Below are 23874 nucleotides of genomic sequence, written 5' to 3' on the forward strand. Positions count from 1 at the left end.
TGCTATGGCCAGTCCTCAAAGCCACTACTAGTGGGTAGAGGCTGTCTGTAGACTAGAGAAAGTTAAAGAAGGCTTCTCTCTGTAGTAGAGCCCCTCTCCTGGGTATTGACATTATGGATTTCATACCTTAATGAATGACATTCGAATAATATTGGTAAATGGTTTGGAGTCCTAGACTGGGATAATGTTTTCTTTGTTAAATATGTCATAGGATAGCTGATCACAATTTGCCTTCCACCTTTGAGGATCAACAGTATACTTTTTTCCCAGATACCTGTGGGCTACATGAATACTTCTGTGATTGTAGGTTGGATTTGCCATCTGGATCTAGATGCCTGCTCTGTACCAGCGCCACCTGCAGAAATGAAGCTATGGCATTTTATTGATGTCATCTTCATCAGTGGACCTGGCCAAGACTTTGTGTCATACACCGCCACAACTGTGAGTAAATACCTCATTGAGGGGATGGGCAGTTGCTCTCCATAAGGTACAAGGCACCTCATAGTTTGTTAAATTTCTGGGCTGTAATTGAAACTCTAAAGGCTAAACTAGTCTAAATTTGGTAAAAGAAAAGCTTCTGCTTCCCCAACCTCCCATGTTAGTAAAGGAGATCCAGCATTTGGTAGGAATGTTTGGCTTCTGGTGCCAGCCTCCAATATTTGCTGGTCCCCATCTATGGAGTCACTCTTAGGGCTTCCACTTATCCGTGGGGACCCCAGCAACAACACATACTAGATAAACTAAAGAAGGCTATCATTTCCACTTTCCCACTAGTGCTCTGAGGGCAGGACTTAGAGGTAGAAGTTCAGCCACCCTAATATTCACTCTGTGAGCCACTGGACCAAATGTCCCTGGGCATTTGACATAAGCAACTCAAAGAATCAGTCCAGAGTTATTCACCAATGGAGGGGCAACGTCTGGAGTTACACTGAGCCCTTATTGAAACTCAAGTCTCTACTGGAACAGAGCTATTTACCTTATGGATTGAGATTCCTGTTATGCCCTGGGGAATAGCAGAAGCTCCCCATATGGCAACAGAAGTCTCTATTCAAATGGTAATGTATCTACTGGATGGAGCTAAACCTGAACCTATTTAAGTGTTGTAACTAGATGAGAAACAGCCACATTGCCTGCCATAAAAGTTAATTTGCCAAAACCATCCCATCTTCTTTTTATTAATGTTTAATTAATCACATGCATATAATACTGAATATTTTATACTTTTAGTTGCATTTTATATTACTTAAATATATATTTTTTATTAATTTATTTAATTGGAGGCTAATTACTTTACAATATTGTAGTGGTTTTTGCCATATATTGACATGAATTCAGCCATGGGTGTACATATGTCCCCGATCCCAAGCCCCTTCCCACCTCCCTCCCCATCCCATCCCTCAGGGTTGTACCAGTGCACTGGCTTTTAGTACCCCGTTTCATGCATTGAACTTGGATTGGTGATCTAATTCACATATGGTAATATACATGTTTTTCTGGAACTCTCTTGCTTTTTCGATGATCCAGCAGATGTTGGCAATTTGATCTCTGGTTCCTCTGCCTTTTCTAAAACGGGCTTGAACATCTGGAAGCCCATGGTTCACGTATTGCTGAAGCCTGGCTTGGAGAATTTTGAGCATTACTTTACTAGCTTGTGAGATGAGTGCAATTGTGCGGTAGTTTGAGCATTCTTTGGCATTGCCTTTCTTTGGGATTGGAATGAAAATGGACCTTTTCCACTCCTGTGGCCACTGCTGAGTTTTCCAAATTTGATGGCATATTGAGTGCAGCACTTTCACAGCATCATCTTTCAGGATTTGAAATAGCTCAACTGGAATGCCATCACCTCCACTAGCTTTGTTCATAGTGATGCTTTCTAAGGCCCACTTGACTTCACATTCCAGGATGTCTGGCTCTAGGTGAGTGATCACACCATCGTGATTATCTTGGTCGTGAAGATCTTTTTTGTACAGTTCTTCTGTGTATTCCTGCCACCTCTTCTTAATATCTTCTGCTTCTGTTAGGTCCATACCATTTCTGTCCTTTATTGTGCCCATCTTTGCATGAAATATTCCCTTGGTATCTCTAATTTTCTTGAAGAGATCTCTAGTTTTTCCCATTCTGTTGTTTTCCTCTATTTCTTTGCATTGATCGCTGAGGAAGGCTTTCTTATCTCTTCTTGCTGTTCTTTGGAACTTTGCGTTCAGATGTTTATATTTTTCCTTTTCTCCTTTGCTTTTCACTTCTCTTCTTTTCACAGCTATTTGTAAGGCCTCCTCAGACAGCCATTTTGCTTTTTTGCATTTCTTTTCCATGGGGATGGTCTTGATCCCTGTCTCCTGTACAATGTCACGAACCTCATTCCATAGTTCATCAGGCACTCTATCTATCAGATCTAGTCCTTTAAATCTATTTCTCACTTCCACTGTATAATCATAAGGGATTTGATTTAGGTCATACCTGAATGGTCTAGTGGTTTTCCCTACTTTCTTCAATTTAAGTCTGAATTTGGCAATAAGGAGTTCATGATCTGAGCCACTTTCATACTTGTTAGCATTTGCCTTACATATTGTGGTGCTCCTATGTTGGGTGCATATATGTTTATAATTGTCATATCTTCTTCTTGGATTGATCCTTTGATCATTATGTAGTGTCTTTCTTTGTCTCTTTTCATGGCCTTTATTTCAAAGTCTATTTTATCTGATATGAATATTGCTACTCTTGCTCTCTTTTGGTCTCTATTTATGTGTAATATCTTTTCCCAGCCCTTTACTTTCAGTCTCTCTGTGTCCCTTGTTTTGAGGTGGGTCTCTTGTAGACCTCATATATAGGGGTCTTGTTTTTGTACCCATTCAGCCAAACTTTGTCTTTTGGTTGGGCATTCAACCCATTTACATTTAAGGTAATTATTGATAAGTATGATCCCGTTGCCATTTACTTTGTTGTTTTGGGTTAGAGTTTATAAACCTTTTCTGTGTTTCCTGTCTAGAGAAGATCCTTTATATTTGTTGAAGAGCTGGTTGGTGGTGCTGAATTCTCTCAGCTTTTGCTTGTCTGTAAAGTTTTTGACTTCTCCTTAATATCTGAATGAGATTCTTCCTGGGTATACTAGTCTGGTTTGTAGGTTTTTCTCTTTTATCACTTTAAGTATGGCCTGCCATTCCCTCCTGGTCTGAAGAGTTTCTGTTCAGCTGTTATCAGATCAGCTGTTATCCTTATGGGGATCTCCTTGTGTGTTATTTTTTGCTTTTCCCTTGCTGCTTTTAATATTTGCCCTTTGCGTTTGATTTTTGTTAATTTGATTAATATGTGTCTTGGGGTGTTTCCCCTTTGGTTTATCCTATTTGGGGCTCTCTGGATTTCTTGGACCTGAGTGAATATTTCCTTATCCATTTTAGGGAAGTTTTCAACTGTTATCTCAAGTATTTTCTCATGGCCTTTCTTTTTGTTTTCTTCCTCTGGGGTTCCTATGATTCAAATGTTGGTGTGTTTAACATTGTCCCAGAGGTTCTGAGATTTTCCTCATTTCTTTTAATTTTTTCTTTTTTCCTCTCTGCTTCATTTATTTCTACCATTCTATTTTCCACCTAACTTATCCTGTTTTCTGCCTCAGTTATTCTACGCTGCTTCCCTCTAGAGTGCTTTTGATCTCAGTTATTGCATTATTCATTATTGATTGACTCTCTTTTATTTCTTCTAGGTCCTTGTTAAACATTTCTTGCATCTTCTCAATCCTTGTCCCTAGTCTATTTATCTGTAACTCCATTTTGTTTTCAAGATTTTGGATCATCTTTATTATCATTGTTCTGAATTCTTTTTCAGGTAAAAGAACTCCCTATCTCCTCCTCTTTTGTTTGGTTTGGTAGGCATTTATCATGTTCCTTTACCTGCTGAATCTTTCTCTGCCTTTTCATTTTGTTTAGATTGCTGTGTTTGAGGTGGCCTTTCTGTAGCCTGGAAGTTTGTGGTTCCTCTTTATATTGCAGCTTGCTCTCTGTGGGTGGGGTTGGACGAGTGGCTTGTCAAGGTTTCCTGGTTAGGGGAGCTTGCGTCTGTGTTCTGGTAGGCAGAGCTGTATTTCTTTTCTCTGGAATGCAGTGAAGTCTCCAATAGTGAGTTCTAGAGTGTCTGTGGGTTTGGCATGGGTTTGGGCAGCCTGTCTTTTAATGCTCAGGGCTGTGTTCCTGCATTGCTGGAGAATTAGCATGGTATGTCTTGCTCTGGAACTTGTTGGCTCTTGGGTGGAGCTTGGTTTCAGTGTATGGAGGCTTTTGGATGAGTTCTTGTCTATTAATGTTCCATGGAATCTGGAGTTCTCTGGTGTTCTCAAGTTCTGGATTTATGCCTCTTGCCTTGGCTTTCAGCCTTATTCTTACAGTAGCCTTAAGAGTTCTCCATTCATACAGCACAGATGATAAAACATCTAGGTTAATGGTGAAAAAATTCTCCATAGTGAGCAACACCCTGAGAGGTTCACAAAGTTACATGGAGAAGAAAAGAGGGAGGAGGGAGATAGAGGTGACCAGGAGGAGAAGAGGGGGAAATCAAAGGGGGAGAGAGCAATCTAGCCAGTAAACAGTTCCCTAAATGTTCTCCACAGCCCGGAACACCCAGAGAGATTCACAGAGTTAAGTAGAGAAGAAAAGGGAGAGGGAGGAGATAGAGGTGACCTGGGGAAGAAAAGGGAGAGTCAAAAGGGGAGAGAGCCATCAAGCTAGTAATCATACCCCTAAGTGAAAATGGATACTGAAGATTAGATTCTTAAAGGTACAAAATTGATAACAAATACCAAAAAGCAAAGATTAAAAATCTAGAGTAGAGGTTAGTCTCACAAAAATACAATATTAAAAGTACAAAACAAAAGCAACCACAAAAAGTATAAAAAAATATATTTAAAAATAGGGTCTTTTTTTTCAAGGTAATAGTATGTTATAAAAATGAAAATTAAAGGAGTAATAAAGAACTTAAGAATTAAAAAATGATAATAGTCAAAATATATCTAGAAATTTCTCTGGAGCTTTTGTGGGCAGTGTGGTGTCAGTTCAGTTTCAGATAGTTCTTGTTTCAGCTTGTACTTCTTCTCAAGGTCTATAGGCCCCTTCCAATGCTTAGTCAGTGCTAACCACAGGGTTTTAAATCTGTTCCACCTGTCACTTCCAGAGAGGTTCCCTCTTCTTTGTTTATTTTGGCTTCCTCTGTTTTCAAGTCTGTTCAGTATCTAATTTCCGCCCTGACACAAGGGGTGAAGGTAGTCACTTAATAATAAGCTCACTTGTTCAGGTGTGTTCTGGGGAGGGAGGAACACTACAAACAAATATCACTGGCTTGTGTGGGGAGTGCTTGCAGTGTATGGATCACACTGGGTTTGACATAGCTCAAGGCGACATGTTCTTTCCAGGACTACACTGCTTAGGGTCCAGGTTGCTCTGCAGGGTTACTGTCCAAAGCAGGTGCTGCGTTTTGTGCACTTCCCAAGTCTAAGCTGCTCAGATTTAGTTTCTCGGGTACTCTGCAAGGGCACAGACTCGATTGGGTGTGCGTTTTGTGCCCTTCCCAGGTCTGAGCAGCTCAGGCGACCAGGTACTTGGTGAGCACACTGTTCCAGGTGGGCCGTGGATCTTAATCACCTCACCAGTCCCAGCCACTCGCTTTCCTGGGTGTGGCACGAGAGCACCATCTCAGGTGTGCCATGTAACTCTTCTGGGGAGCTGATCTCTGGCTGTGACCGTCCTGGCAGATGTTGTCAGTCCAGGATCCCAGGAAGACGTGGTTAGAAGAGGGAGCCTGCTCACAGTTTGGTGGAAGATACTGGTCTCTGGAGCCAAGATTGCCCCTTGCCTTCCAGCTCTGACTGTTGCATGCCTGCCTCTCTGCCTCCATTGGTGGGGATGGGCCTGTATGCAACTGGCTAGCTCTTCCTTGGTGTTCACTCAGTCCTTTGTTCTGTGAGTAGGCCAGGCTGCACATGAGGTTAGAGCCTTTCACGGGAAAGTTCTCTTTTTTTTTTTCTCTCTCTCTCTGGCTATCCCACAATTTCGGTTGCTCTCTTATGTTAGCTCCCTCAGATGGTCCTCAGGGCATTCAGGCCTGGTCCTTATCCTAAGCATACAGCCTGCACCTCCCTATCCAGCCCCTGCTCACTGGTGGTGGATGTGAGCATCTGGGCTACTTCTCTGTTGGGAGTTGCAGTTAGTCGCGTTTTCTGTTTTGTTTTTTTTTTTTTTTCTCCTGGTTATTTTGCTCTCTGAGATTCCAAAACTTCCCACAGACCCACCCGTGAGAGGGTTTACTGCTGTGTGGAAACTTTTCCTCTTTCACAACCCCCTCCCCAGGATGGGTCTCCGTCCCTAACTCTTTTGTCTCTCTTTTTGTCTTTTATATTTTGTCCTACCTCCTTTTGAAGGGAATGGGCTGCCTTTCTGGGTGCCTGGTGTCCTCCGCCAGCATTCAAAAGTTGTTTTGTGGAAGTTGCTCAGCATTCAAATGATCTTTTGATGAATTTGTGGGAAAGAAAGTGGTCTCCCCGTCCTATTCCTCCACCATCTCGGGACTGGCCCCCTTATTTATATTTTTATTGAAGTACCATTGATTTAAAATGTTGCATTAGCTTCAGATATACAGCAAAGTGATTCAGCTATATATATGTGTATATGTATATATTCAGCTACATATAAGTGTGTGTGTGTGTGTGTGCATATATATATATATATATATATATATATATATCTCCCCTTTTCAGATTCTTGTTCCTTATAGATTATTATTAAAATGTTGAGTAGTTCACTGTACTATATGGTAGGTCTTTGTTGATTGTCTACTAATATATAGTAGAGTGTATAGTTTAACCCCAAACTACTTTTTATTTAAAATTTTAGAACTCATTGTTTTAAATTCCACCTTTGTTTCTTTTATTAAATATATTTTTAATGGAGCATAATTACTTTATAATGTTGTATTGATTTCTGCCATAAAACAAGGAGAATCAGCCATAAGTATACATATATTCCTTCTCTCTTGAGCATCCCTCCTACCTTCATCACATCCCACCACTCCAGGTTGTCAAAGAGCAACAGGCTGATGTGGAAGAACCTAGAACCTGTTATACAGAGTAAAGTAAGTAAGAAAGAGAAAAACAAATATATTAACACATATATATGGAATCTACTGATGAACCTATTTGCAGGGCAGGAATAGAGACAGACATAGAGAATGGACTTATGGACACAGAGCGGGAAGGGGAGGGTGAGATGATTGGAAGAGTAGGATTGACGAATATATATTAACATGTGTAAAGTAGATAGCTAGTGGGAAGCTGCTATATAGCATGGGGAGCTAAGCTTAGTGCTACTGGCCTTCTGCACAAGTTCTTCCAATAATTTATGCATGCAAGGCACTAACTTCTCCTAGTGTTACTGCAGTCTGAACAAAATAGCTTTTACAGCCTTTGGGACTGCCGTACAAGTGATACAGCCAACCCAAAGTTGCCACATCAGTGTAAAGTGATGTAAGTATGGGCATTACAAGAAAACATTGCTTGGATTTTTAGCTTTCCTGTCATCCTCTAGTGGCAGGTATCATGAAAAACATGATGGACTTTTAAGGGTTAGTGAGAGAACGTGGAGGGCAGTGGTCCTTCAAGCGGTCAAAAATACTGCCCATGGTTTAAATTATATTAAATTCATGTCCTTATGGCATAACTCAGCAATATTTAAATTTACAACAAATGAGGAGCTCAACCACAGAGACATTTCTATCTCTGTTTGTGTATATATCCACACCAGACACAACCCAATTATTGTTTTTACTAACATGGAAACCCAGGCACTGCTATGCATAGAAAAGAAACATTCACCTGGTACTTTTATCTTTCCTTTCTTCCTTATAGAAAACCCAGAGCTTAGGCACCACCTTCTTGATCCTGATAAGAACCTGATGTGGACCAATGATTCTGAAACCATCCTTAGCCCGTGTTCATCATCATCTAGTATAAGCCAAGAAAGTACCCACCACTTTCTGGAGAAAGAGGTGACCTTATATGCCATCCATGTACTTTGGTCCACTGAAGACACTGTGGAAGCCAAAAGGTGGACCTAAACCATTCCCTCAACAGGTAACACCATATGAATACCCGGGGACAAGTCAGGTCCCCTACAGCTGAGTACAAGGTGACCTCCAAGTTTAAGCCATACCTTATTATTATGCCCCGTCTCACCTGAGAATTTCCTACACTTGCCAGTGTTGACTTCATGTCTATTGGTGGTTCATCCAGGCCTAGTAATGTACACTACTGTTGACAAGGTCTGTCCGGACACTGTACCACACACATGTAACAGGGAGTCTTAGAACACAAGTCAGATTGGAGACAATGGGAACCATGCTGTTGTCTGTTCGGGTTGGTCAGTCCTACTATCATGACCCCAGATACCACCACTGAGGCTAGACCTTCTCCTGTCTCTTCTACTAGAGCAACATTCATCCTGGCTAAACCAGACTCTTTGGATACAGCTTATGACTCATAGATGCTTTGTAAACCCTCAGAGCCAGTTTTGACTTAGGACCAAATGAGACAGACACACTGTTATTAAGTAGTGCCTTTAATCACATCGAGCCACTGTCTCTTGAGTCTTATTTGAGGAATGCCCAGAGATAGCATGCACCCAGTATTACAGCCAGGATGCTTGTGGTCAGTGCAATCATATTAAATGTGCAGTAATGCAGAGCCATACTAACAAAGTCTATGGGATTACAATTAGATAAAATTATAGCTCTTGGTAATCCCTGGTGTAATTGAGTCATTTCCTAGGCAGGTTGATAAGAAGTCTAAGGGTCCCCAAGCAGAGAGGGGTCTGGAATTCTCAAGGAGGAAGAAAGGACAAACTTTTTCCCCTCTACATTCCTTAGGATTATGTATCCTGCCTGAGGACAATCTCTGGATTAAACCTTCTGGCTAATCCTGTTATCTTAAAATGTAAATTATGGGAGTAGGTTTGGTCTTTACAAGGACTTCCCTGGTGGCCCAGATGGTAAAGCACCTGTCTACAATGCGGGAGACCTGGGTTCGATACCTGGGTCAGGAAGATCCCCTGGAGAAGGAAATGGCAATCCACTCCAGTACTACTGCCTGGAAAATCCCATGGACAGAGGAGCCTGGTAGGCTACAGTCCATGGGGTCACAAAGAGTCGGATAGGACTGAGCGACTTCACTTTCACTTTCAGTGTATCCTGCCTGAGGACAGTCTCTGGATTAAAACTTCTGGCTAATTCTGTTATCTTAAAATGTAAATTATGGGAGTAGGTCTGGTGAGGTCTTTACAACCTCCAGACATTCTTTGGATTCATTGGAGAGTGTATAACTCTATTGCTAACACTAGCAAGCAGGGTACTCTTTCTACCCCCTTCTGATGTCTATGTCAGAAGCTTTCTCTATCTCCTTTATACTTTAATAAAACTTGATTACTCAAAAGCTCTGAGCAATCAAGCCTCCTCTCTGGCTCCGGATTGAATTCTTCTCCTTCGGAGGCCAAGAATCCCAGCATCTTTGCGTGGTTCAGCAACAACCTTTCATAATGATGAATATAAACCTTGCCAAAACATATACCTTTACAACTAATTGGTTTCTTTTTTTATATGTTATAATGATTTTTTTCTTTATCTAGTGCAAGTCCCATTTATTGATGCTTGCACTGGAAAAAATTGCACTAAGTGACTGAGCACAGCTTACCATGAATTTCCTTCCTGTTTGGGAACTTATATTTTAAATATATATACCCACACTTGATATATTGCATATATGTTGCATACATTCCTTTATATATAAAGGAATATATATATTCTCTCTCTGCAAATAGGTTCATCAGTTCTCTCAGGAAAGGCATGTCTAAAGGGTCAGGCACTTCATCCAGTTTGGGAGTTCTTTCCTAACCTAACTCTTCCAATACAAACTTCCAGATTTACATCACATTCAGTGGGAGGTGGCTTTTCAACAGCTGCAGCACTTACTGCCCACAGGAAACAATCATAGCTTTTGGGTGTGACAGCAAAGACAGTTCTCATGAAAACATATTTGATTCCATGGAGAAATCTAACTAGAGTTATGTGGGACTTTTTCCATTCAAAATGACGGCTGAAGTGAAGTGTTAGTCGCCCTGTCGTATCTGACTCTTTGCATCCCCATGCACTCACATTAACAAAATCACACAAATTTGCATGCATATTTATTCATACAAGGGGATGCTCAAATATTTCCTGTCTCACAGCAACATGCTCACATTCATGAACACACATATTTATCGTACACATGTTCATAAATTCATGGACACACTTAAACATATGTACTCAAAGCTTCATGTTTACATATATGACAGTGATTGTTCATTCATCTGCCAAATATAATCACATACACAAAGTCATTCACACATTATGTCAGACACTGACACACTATCATCCTCCATCACAAATATAGTTTTACATGGTCACACACATTGAGACATTCACTCACACACACACACACACACGTACACACACATGTATACTTGATGTTAATGTGCTCACACACTCAGTAATCTTAAATACACAAACATGCTACAGATTTATTCACATACATAGCTGCTCTCACATAAAATTGTTTTTACACATGTCCATTCTCACTCTCCCATTAACATGCTCACATATACGAATACCCACCATTCATTCACTAAGATACTCAAGAATTCATACAAACACAAACTCACATATATTCACATGTTCACACAACACTCAGTTGCATGAGTTTGCTCAGGAAATCACTTACACACTGGCAGATGTTTATTTTCTTTGATGTACATGCCTACATATTCAATTATACATGTGCATTAACATACAAAAAATACATATACTGTTACTTACAAATATATTCTCACCTTATCATGCTACTCAGTGCAGTCAACCATGAATATCTTTACACATATATACACACACAAACACACTCTATCCCTCATACAAACAAATATGATCACACATTCACATATTTACACCCTCAAGTGAGGACATGCTTGTACAGTTATTCACTCTTTTTCTGAGGCAAGGAAAGCGACTTTATTCGGAAAGCAGCTGATGGATAAGATGGCAGGCTAGCACCTCCAAATAACCATCTTGTGGGTGTCTGGATGCCAGGTTCTTTTGTAGATCAGAGAGAAAGAAGCAATGAGGAACTAAAGACAAAAGGCAGAATTGAGAGTGAGAGGCAGTGAGGAAGTAAAGTGAAAGGGTCTTCAGCCATGCAAAACATCTCCAAGTGAATGGCAAGTCTTTGGAAGGGGTATGTGAATCTCTGTTTACAGATGGGAAGGGACAGATTACCTTTATATGAACTGAACAAAAGCAGTTTAGTTTACAGTCAAGCAGAGGGACAGGGTCCTCTGAGACAAGCTATGAAGTATGATTATAATAACAAAAGCAACAAAAAGCAAGTCAAAGAAACAGTTTACAATATGGATTGAGAATTGACTTCCTCCCTGCAACACTGTCGCAGTCTCTCCCACAATCTTGTGGAAAAAAGGGGTTCTGACCATTCTGCTTAGTCAGATGGATCTTTCTGGGAGTGTCTGCCATCTTTGCCAGTGTTTCAAATATTGAGATTTGTCTTCTTTTTGTTCCTCTTTGGAAGTGTCTTATTTCACACCTGTAGACTTAGAAGTACTGAACTTCAGATCCATGAGACAGCATCTCAAGTTAAGAAATTTAGCACTTTTCTATGTATGGGAAGATGCAAAAGTCAGGTCTCACTAAAATTATTTCCTTGGTATGTACCTCAGTCATCTGGGGCCTGAAATCCTGCATTCTCAGGTTCCTCAGGGTTCACCATAGGGAGTGTTTGCAGCGTGATGACTGCCAGGTGGCAGGCATTCCCATTCACTGGGGCTCACTGGCTCACATTGAAGGACTGGCTCACATTGAAGGACACAGATTTCATGCCTCAGGTCTTCCCCTCTTGGTCATGAATGACCATTATCTGGGAAACATTATGTGATCAACCTTTGTCCCGCGGTGCTGGGAGGCTCATCCTAGTTCAGGCAAACATTCTTAATATGCCACTTCAGGTGTTAAGTTTTGGACCAGGCCCCATCAATAATTAAAAATTCTCTGGATTCTAACTACAATCTAGGAGACATTTTTCCTTGTTGCCTTTTCCCTAGAATCACACTACGGCAATTATTTTATGTTACAAATGTGATTTCCTCAAAACATTTAACCATATACGTTTTGTTGTAGGCCTAATTACACATTGGTTACTGCATGATACAATAATCTTATAAATTAAACAGGATATAAGTAATACAGACAATGACATAGTACAGCAGGGAGACCCAAGGCACAATTGGAAAACAAAGAACAAATTTAAACACTGATTAGTATAACTAGTTCTAATCCAGTTGCAGTAATCAAGTGACTAAAGGAGCCATGAGTGATTTAATGAGCTTTCTGCAGTTTCATTTTACTGGCCATGCACACTCATGCATGGCTTAATCTTTGAGACAAACATATGTTACTGGCAGGATCAACCAGGTAGAGAGAAAAAGATAAATATTCCAAACAGCATAATCTACCAAATTATTACAAGTCGTATTTAGTTGAAGGGGAAGGTTTTTATTACACCTGGAAAACAGATTTCAACCAATAATCCTTTTGGATAGAAACCATAAAAATGGCAACCGTATTTACCAGTTTACTCAGTTCTATGTAACTAATCCTTTTTGTTAATAGCTTTATGAAGTCATCAAGTTTCTCAATAGAATTCTTTGATTTTTTACTCAGTTTACTATTATGTTTTGAAATTCAGAAATCTGTAAAGTCCTTTTTATAAATCTTCTTAAACAGGAGGCATTTTTACAAAGGCATCTTAAACAAATTTCCCCTCACACATAGACACATATACCCACAAACACATACTAATGCTCAACAGTCACACATATAATCTTGATCACATATATAGTCATAGTCAATATGTAAATTTATTCATATGTTAATTCCCTAGACTGCCTGGTTCCACATATGAACATACATGTTCTCTATCGAAATTATTGTGCTCACATATTACATACTCAACACATTCACTTGCGTACAAATTCACTCACATAGTCAAATATACCCATACAACAGTTATCTGACAGATAAATAATATTCATATATTGATTCATAGGCAGGAACAAAGATACCTGTATACTCTGTGACACTAATAAAATTTGTTTACACATGTGTTCACTCAAACTGGCTCACACATTAATTTACAAGGGCATGGTTATAATAGCACTCATACATAATACATTCATATGTTACAGGTACACACACATGCTTTCATATATGCATGCACACACAAATAGAAACATGCTTACACATTCACTTGTGAATGAACATGCTTCTGTTAGGTAGGTAGAATGGGGAAAAGGAGTCCAAAATGGCGGTGGCTAAAAGACAAGGAAGGTCAAAGGAAGGTCCGAGGACCAGAGTGAAGACTTCAGGCAGAACAAACAGCACTCCTGGCTAAGCCCAATTTGCATAGGGCAGGCCCAGGTGGAGGAAAAAACATATAAAAGGAGGAGCCAAAGCGCTTTCTCTCAGACTCTCTCTCCCGCGTGCATGCGCACGCTCTCTCTCTCTCTCTCTCTTTCTCCCTCCCCACGCACTCCTCCACTCTCTTCTCTTCGAGTCTTGGATTCTCCTGCTATCTTCTAAATAAAATAGAGCTGTAACACTGATTTGCCTAAGAGCTGTAACACGGTTTGTCCAAGACCCGAGAGCTGTGACGTGCCGAGGGCTTTAATGTCCGTTGCTCCAAATCTTTGTTGTGATGAGACAAAGAACTGAGGAACATACACTCGCATGACACTTCCAAACACACATACATTCACTCACAGAAATGCATTCTTCCATTAAGAAGCTCAAATTAATAATCACACTTGCAACATTCACTCACAGACATAAAAATGATGGAACATCTATTCACTCAAAAAAACATGATCACAAATTTTCCCAAGATAAAGACATATGCTCACTTTCACAGATCCTGCACATATATATACTCTCAAATCCTTCACACATGCAAATGAACACAAACAGAAACATACTCATTTTCATTACAAATAAACATTTTCACACTCATGAAGCTCACACACACAGAGAAGTATTTGCTCAAATGTTTACTCAAACATTAGTGAAAGGTTGTTGCTGAACCACAAAAGATGCTGGGGTTCTTGGCCTCTGGAGGAGAAAAATTGAATCCGGAGCCAGAGACGAGCCTTGATCACTCAGAGCTTTTGTGTAATAAAGTTTTATTAAAGTATAAAAGAGATAGAGAAAGCTTCTGACAGAGACATCAGAAGGGGGCAGAAAGAGTGCCCCCCTGCCAGTGTTAGCAAGGGAGTTATATACTCTCCAATTAGTTATTACAATGAATCAAAAGAATGTCTGGAGGTTGCAAAGATCTTACTAGACGCACTCCCACAGTCCACATTTCAAGATAACAGGATTAGCCAGAAGGCCCTCAGGAAGGAGAAACTGTCCTCAAGCAAGATACATTGCTGCTATATAATCCTCAGTACAGAGTCCAAACCGAGTTGTTTGTTATGTAATCATCAGTTCCAGGCTTAAAGATAAAAACGTTTTATGTGACTAAGACTAAGGAATGTAGAGGGAAAAAAAGGGAAAAAAAAGTTTGTCCTTTTCTCCTCCTTAAGAATTCCAGACCCTTCTCTCCTTGGGGACCCCGGACTTCTTATCAACCTACCTAGGAATTGACTCTGTCATCAGCAACCCCATGCAAACTAGTATGCTTACACATTAATTCATCCACACAAACAAACACCCATGTACAAATTAAAAAATTTAGTCATACACATGAATAGGTATAAATATGTATAAAGTGCTTGAATATACTAACAACACACTTAACAAGGAATGTAGCTCACTCATCAGTTTCAGACATGCACACGCATTTATTCACTGACATGATCATTCTCTTAGGTTACTCACTAATGGATACACTTATATACTCACATATGCATGCTCATTCTCTCATTCAAACAAATATACTTCAACCACCATTTACACTCATGAAATGTTCATACATTTACACACCCAAATATGGTCATATAACCACATACTCATTCACTCATATATATCAACATTCATATATGTATGTATGTGTGTTCTTCAATTTATGCTCACACACATTCACATATTCACTTAGAAACAAACATGGTTTAAAATTCACTTGAACACACTCATTTACACATACCCTGTCCCAGATGCATATCAACATACTGCGTATATAACTTGATTACCATTCACTCATACATATATGTGTATTCAAACATACAAGTAAACTTACGAATTTACTCAAACACAAAATTGACAATATACATGCATATGCAGTGTCACTAATGATAACATTCTCACAATTCACTCACTCAAAAGGGCATATGACAGATTAACTCACAGGCACATACATAGTCTCACATATTCTCTCTTTTACACAGACATGCTTGAAAATTCACTCACATGAGCATGACAATACATTCATTCACTCACATGAACACACTCACAAAATCACTGACACACTAGACAGTTATTTGTACTTACATGTACAGACTCACACTTCAACTTCCAAAAAATAACCTGATCATAAATGGAGTATGCTTATGTATTCACTTGTACATGAACCTACTCATACTTACAAATGCTTATACAATCACTATATAAATACACTCACACATGAACATGCTTATAAGATGAACCCCATTCACTCACTGAATGCTTACAAATTTACTAACACTCATGGACACACTTATATCCACATGTTCACATGTTCAATCCCACAGACTTACACACATAAATTTGCTTATGTAAATATACCCACAGATTCATTCACACACATAGAACACACTCATACATGCTCATGTTCACTCACTGATACTTTCTTTCATTAATGTATATAAACACACATACAAACAAAGACATATATTCAGTCACACATATGTGAATCCCCATTTCAACATGATTATACACTCTAGTGCTAACACATTGAATCACACACATATATTCACAAAATCATTCACATATATACTCTTACATATAATGGTTTATACAAATCACATGTCCAGTCTTAACTCTATATTTACATACTTGTGCACAAACATCTGTGTGTTCTCTCACAACACACATACCTGCTGTCACTAATGCATATGCTTACAAATTTCCTAAAACAATTCATGCATATATGAAGACATAACACATTCACTAACAGATACATCCTAAATTCTTACACACAAGTAGACACATGGATGCTACCACAAATGCACACATTCTCTCATTCACATGAATATGTTCACAAATGTATTCACATGTAGGACACACTCAGTGTCTCACATGAACACACACATCCTTACAAATTCACTTATGAACACACAAACCCATGATTTTACATTTTCTTTCAACACACTCACACATGTGGACACACTCACATATTTCCACACATGAACATGCTGGTACTTCCACACAGAGAGACTGATATACTTACATTCACTCACACATGAATGAGCTCACACACAGACATACTTGGATATTCATTGAAACAAATGTGCTCACACATATAGTTACCATTTACCCAGATGCCAAGTTCACACATTAACATGAATGATCATTGACCCGTGTACATGTATATTAACTCAGTCACATACAAAAACATGCTCACATGCTGTCAAACACAGTGACCCACACTCAGTCACTTGCACACAGATATGCTCACATACATTCATATCAACACATCTACTCAGATACATGAACACTCTGAAAATAGCAGTCATACATTCATTCCCACTTGTACATGGATGTACACCTACAGACAATCACTCCCACATGAACACACATGCATTCAGTCACACATCAGAGCACATTCTTACATTCATTCACACAAATGAACATGCTCACATTAACATTCTTAGATGTGAAAACATGCACACACATTCAGTCACACCTAGATACACTCACATCTAATCACAGGATGCTCACATTGTCATGTAAGCTAAGACGTTGACATTAAATGGCATGAACCTGCTCACATGAAACTGCTTCTATATTCCTTCACAGGAAAGTGTCCATATGTTAACCCATACATGACTGCCATCACATACATGACCATACCTACACATTACCACACGTTTCAGTATAGTCACACCAATACTTATATGTTCATTCAGACATAAACCATATTCAAACATGTGCCTAATGAATGTATTCATATTTTATTATGTTCAAACACACAAAAACCTCTCAAGTTTATATACACAAAGGAAAATTTGACATAAGTGTACATAATCATATTCAGTCACACACATAAACTCACTTAGATACTCATGAACAGATGAAGACTTAAATACATAAACAAACAGAAATAAACATATTGATATATTCACTCACATGAACTTGCTCACAGATGAATTCAGGTGCACAGGCACACCCACATACACTTAAAACTTCACTTAAAATTGTACATCATGCTCATGTATATAAACTTGTTTATACATTTAGTTGCACTAATGAAAAATACATTAATACCTTCATGCACACCAACTTACTCATGCCTTAATTTACACACATGAACATGCTCACATATATACAAATACACACTCACATATAAATGAACACACAAATTCATGTTTTCACAAATACAAGCTTTAACATTTGCATATTCACATGCTCAAAACACAAATGTCTTCACATTATCACTTCCACACAAGGAACACACATTTAGTCATACACAAGCATCATCACATTCACTCACAGAAAAGAACACATATATTACATACAAGCATGCTTATATACTCATTAACACACACATGATGCTATATATTCGCTTAACATTGCATTTCCATATGTACACATAGATGTGTGTATGTGTGTGTGTATACTCATGCATTTACTGACAAACTTGTTTGCACATTAGCTCAAGAAAAAATCTAGAAAAACAGAAATATAAAGCATACATTCACTCATAGTCATGAACATACATGACATGCTTACATTTTCATTCAAACACAGAAACATGATCAGATGTATATACTCACACAGTAATTTGCACACAGAGATGAACAAGGGCACATACAGTGAACCTGGTCACAAACTCACAAGTACATTCATTAACAGTCACGTACATGGATATGATCAACATTCACACATACACATACACTCATGCAATGACTCAAAAGCAAATGTACACATTAAGAATCTGACACAATGAACATGGTTATACATTCACTCACAGGTGAACATGCTACCAGCATGAACATGCTTACAAATTCACTCATATGTATGAACACAGAAAAACACATTAACACACTGATATATGAACAGGCTCAATTCACTCTTACACAAAGAGATGCTCACATACCTCCACAGGTTACACATTCACTCAAATGAACATGCTCACAGATTTATTTCTATTCATAGACAGTCTGTGGTTCCCTGGTGTTGCAGTGGTAAAGGGCCTACCTGCCAGTGAAGAAGATGCAAGAGACACTGGTTTGATCCCTGGGTCAGGAAGATTCCCTGGAGAAGGAAATGGGAACCCACTCCAGTACTCTTACCTGGAAAATTCCATGGATCGGAGGAGCCCGGTAGGCTACATGGAGTCACAAATAGTCAGACAGGACTGAGGACTGAGCACACACACATAGATACACTGACACATGGACATATTCAAATAAAGATAGACTCAAGTTAACATGGTTATACATTCACTCACATACTCGAATATACCTCACATACACTGTGTCACTCATACATTTACTTACATGCATGAGCATACTCATCCTAAAGTTGTTCACACAGTCACATGTACAGACATTGTCACACACACAAGTATGGTTACAAATTCCTTCATACACATAGACACCCTGACATCTAATCAATTGCACATAGACATGCTCACAGATACTTTGTGGTCACTAGTCACTCAAATCAACAGCATATTCTTCATATTTACACATTCACAGATTCACTAAGACACAAGAAACGCACATATACATGCACAACAGACCTAAATTCTCTAATATTGGAGCATATTCACAGACTGAAAACATATTCACCTATTTATTCATATGTATAGACACATTTGGTCTTCCCTCATGGTTCAAATGGTAAAGAATGTGCCTTCAATGCAGGAGACCTGGGTTCGATCCCTGGCTTGGGAATATCCCCTGGACAAGGGAATGCCTCCCCACTCCAGTATTCTAACCTGGAGAATTCCATGGACAGTGGAGCCTTGTGGGCCACAGTCCAAGGGGTCAGAAAGAGTCAGATGCCTCTGAGCAACTAACACATTCACTTTCATAACGTGCTCCCTCATTTACTTTCATAGACACACTCATGTAGCCATACACATTCCCTTATACAAAATGCTCACATGTCCACTAAGACATCAACATGCTTACAAATTCATTCACAGACACATATATGCTCACAACAGTACACTCAGGTGCCCTTATATGTGCATATTAATATATTTAGAAAGAGGAGCATTTTCATGTATTTATATGAATACAAATTTTCTCACAGGCATCACAAAGCTTATACCTACACACACAGATGACTCACATAAAAACACAAACTCATATCGTTTTCACAAAAATACTCACACATTAACAAGCTTACACAAATGAACAGTTACATACTCACTCATGAAAATGTCGTTACACATACATTCCCTCAAACTAGCTCACACATTCACTTACACACATTCAAATATGATCCCAGTCATATACAATTCCCCATGTAGAAGATACAAGCAGCATCATACTTACATTCTCACAGGTGAATATGCTCACACTTACTATGAAGTTCCCACATTTACACACGTAGAGGTATTCAAGTGTACTCATATGCACACACTTGGACATTAACTCACAGAAATATACTCCACTTTCACATGATCAAAAACAGACATTCATCTCACATACATGAATATGCTAATATTCATGCCCATGGTCACACATTCACTCATCCATATGAAAAGTCCATTTACTTCAACACACAAACTCATATTTAAATAGGCTCCCATGCTCATTCTTACACATGTGGTTATAGACATGCACAAGGTCACATTGACTGGCACAAACATGCTCTCACACTTGTTCACTCATAATAACTGCTCACACATTCACTTGAATGTGATAACAAATTAAATCAGTTATACTTACATCCATATACTCATAGTCACTCACATACACATTAACATGCCCAGAAGTAGGAATGTGCTCACACTCACCAAGACACTCTCACATTCACTCACAGTCACACAAAATTCATTCAAGTATTCTGGGGTTCTGACCATCCATGTGAATCTGAATATATTTAACATATAATCTACCATCACAATATAATGTTTCTGTGAATCCAGGGTTTTGCATGCATGGATTCAACTAATCATATATTGTGTAGTACTGTAGTATTTGCTATTGAAGAAATCTGCATATAAGTGGACCTGCACTGTTCAAACCCTATTGTTTAAGAGTCAGATGTACTTTTAAAATATCATACAGGGGAATTCTTTGGTAGTCCAGTGGTTAGTACTCAGCAGTATCACTGCTGTGGCCCCATGTTCCTTACCTGGTTGGGGAACTAAGATCCTGCAACCTGCACAACATATGTGTGAAAGTTGCTCTGCTGCTGCTGCTGCTAAGTCGCTTCAGTCATGTCCGACTCTGTGCAACCCCATAGATGGCAGCCCAGTAGGTTCCCCTGTCCCTGGGATTCTCCAGGCAAGAGTACTGGAGTGGGGTGCCATTGCCTTCTCTGGTGAAAGTCGCTCAGTTGAGTCTGATTCTTTGCGACCCCATGAACTGTAGCCCTTCAGGCTCCTCTGTCCACTGGATTTTCCAGGCAGGAGTACTGGAGTGGGTTGCCATTTCCTTCTCCAGGGGATCTTCCTGACCCAGGGATCAAACCCAAGTCTTGCGCATTGCAGGCAGACTCTTTAACAGTAAGCCACCAGGGAAGCCCAACATGCCCTCCCCTCCCCCCCCCCCCCCAAATATCAGACAAGTGAACAGGCTTAAATTTTTACACTCACACACAAACATGGTAATATCCATGGATATGTTAGTTGTTCACTCATGCATGCACAAACATTTCTTTAATCACACAGATATATTCCTATTAACACACTTACACTTGAAGAGGCTCACCCATTCATTTTCCCACACAGACACTGCTATATAAAGGAACCAAAGATGGCCTCATTTTACTTCTTTACAGCAGGCTGTAACCCATTAGCTGAAAAGCCAGTGAGCACCAAACTCAGTTTTTACATACCAGTTGGTTTAAACATTGGGTTGGGTCAAAGAATTTGTTTGGATTTTCCATAACATCTTGCAGAAAAATCTGAACAAACTTTTTGGCCAGTCCAATGTATTCCAAAAAAGCAGATTTTAATCCATTTAGAGTACTTCTATGGTGGTTCAGTGGTAAAGAATCCGCCTGCTAGTGCAGGAGATGCAAGAGACTCAGGTTCGATCACTGAGTTGGAAAGATCGCCAGAGAGGGAAATGAGAAGCCACTTCAGTAGTCTGCCTGGGAAATCCCATGGACAGAGAAGCTGGGTAGACTACAGTCCATGGGGTTGCAAAAGAGAGTGACACAACTTAGCAACTAAAGGAGAACAACAATGAAAACGTGAGGCTTTTTTCTCTACGTGTTGGGGCCAGAACACTGGAGCATTAGGAGTGTGCTGCTCTCCAGGGGCTAATTGCCCTCAAGATCTGATGCACTGAACTGTGCCTTCTTTTCCCCTTCTATGATGCCAGCCAAGAGCCCTCACTTTACCTTTGCCTCCCTTAGCTAAGGGAGGGAGGTAGTCTGGGAGCCCAGTTTTCCATCCTGATGAGGCTCCAGAGCCCTATCATAAAATGCATTGGCTAACCCTCTTCCACCACTTTCAGAGGAGAGGCACTCTGGTTTATCTCAAAGGTGTCCAGGTCTTTCACAATTACCTTGGCAGTAAATTTGCTTGTTTCAACCCACAAAGCAAGCTTTGGGGCATAAGTTCTTTAAAGGAAAAAGTAGATTTTGCGTTTTTTACAGACGGTAGTTGCAGGATGAGGTGCCCCACACTGCCAACCCCTCTCCCAGTTCTCCAGCTGCCACAGACCTGGAGCTGGGGCTGAGCCAGGAATGACAGCAGAGGCCAGAATGAGCAGAGAGTTTGGCAGTACCCAAACCATAATAGGCAGGACCTATCTTTTTGATTGGTTCCTGGCATTTGTGGGATTTGCTTACCTCATGATTCCATCAGGGTAGGCGGGGCCAGTTGTGCACAGGGTTTTTGATTCCTAGCTGGCAGCTGGAAGTGCATCCTACCTAGTGCTCTTAGAATCCAGGGATTCCTTCGCAGCATGCTTTGTGGAGTACTCTACTCTCCGCCCCCAGGCTCAGGGACCCTGATTGATTCTCACCTTCCCTGCCTCCCTTGCCAAGATGGTCTTAGCTTAGTATCATATCTGCAGAAAAACAAGCTTCCCGCCACACCTCGTGGTTAGCCCGCTCACCCCCTCCTCTGTCTTCTGCCAGGTCTGTAGCAGTCTCCAGTGTTCAGAGCAATGGAGTCCGGATGAGAAGCAAGTCCCTGTGCATCTATGGCTCACCAGGATCCAGCTCTTGAAGGGTGACGACCACAATTCCACCTGAAAATTCCACTTTGACATCTAACCTCTCCTCTGATGTTCCTGACTTCGCTCTGCACTTCTTTAATTGGTAAGCAGGAGTGAGAGAGTCGATTCCTAGGCAGATTGATAAGAAGTCCAGGGGTCCCCAAGGAGAGAGGGGTCTGGAATTCTCAAGGAGGAAGAAAGGACAAACATCTTTTTTTCCTTTACATTCCTTAGTCTGTAAGTTTTTTTCTTTAAGCCCAGAACTGAGATTACACAACCAACAACTAAGTTTAAACTCTGTACTAAAGATTATATAACAATAATGTATCCTGCTTGAGGACAGTTTGTCCTTCCTGAACACCTTCTGACTAATCCTGATATCTTAAAATATATATAATGGGAGTGGGTCTGGTAGGATCTTTCTGTGGTTAAGTTCTAATCCTGTTATCTTAAAATGTAATTGTGGGAGTGGGTCTGGTAAAATGTTCACAAACTTGAGACATTCTTTTGAATTATTATAATAATTTATTAAAAAGTATGTAATTCCCTTGCTAAAGACTAGCAAGGGAGGTATTCTCCATCCCCTCTTCTGATGTCTCTGTCAGAAGCTTTCTCTGTCCCTTTTCTTACTTTAATAAAACTCTGCTACACAAAAGCTCTTGAGTAATCAAGCCTGGTCCCCTGTCCCGAAGCTGAATCTTCTTCCTTGGAGATCACGAATCCGACATCATTCACTGTAAGCTATCAGGAGTTGCCAGGCTGCCAGGGGCTTGGGGGCCGTGGGTGAGTAGACAACCTTTTAGAAGGAGACAGCTGGGGAAGATGTCAGCCTGGGCTTTTAAACCCTTGCCCATGCACCCTGCCTGGTTGCCAGTCCTAGAGGAATTGGTGGTAGGGATGGGGATGTGCACTTGAGATGGAGCCCCCTTGTTTCATTGCCTACATCACTGTGTTAGCTAACAGTGACCAAATCACAGGGGTTGGAGAACTGTTGCCAACAGGTCCATGTATCCACGTCCAGGGACTAAGTTCTCCTCATCCTCAGTCTTGTGTAATGTTTCCTGTGTGTGTACTTATGCACACACCGATGGGCACTTGTTACAGGGAGTGGCCAGTGTTGGGGTGAGGCCTAAGTTGCTGAGTTGATATCTGGTATAATTGAGAGGACCTTAAATGGCCTAATCTCAAGTTTCTTTCCTTG

General features: G+C 40.1%; 1 long non-coding RNA gene across 1 annotated transcript; it reads left to right on the forward strand.

Moving 5' to 3' along the window:
- The first annotated feature begins 313 nt into the window (after positions 1-313).
- On the forward strand, positions 314-22770 carry LOC113887388. The gene is made up of 3 exons (XR_003509727.1): positions 314-441; positions 7883-8107; positions 22594-22770. It is a non-coding gene; the product is annotated as an uncharacterized LOC113887388 (long non-coding RNA).
- The last annotated feature ends 1104 nt before the right edge of the window (positions 22771-23874 follow it).

The sequence above is a fragment of the Bos indicus x Bos taurus genome, chromosome X (genome assembly GCF_003369695.1).
Source record: "Bos indicus x Bos taurus breed Angus x Brahman F1 hybrid chromosome X, Bos_hybrid_MaternalHap_v2.0, whole genome shotgun sequence".
NCBI lineage: Eukaryota > Metazoa > Chordata > Mammalia > Artiodactyla > Bovidae > Bos > Bos indicus x Bos taurus.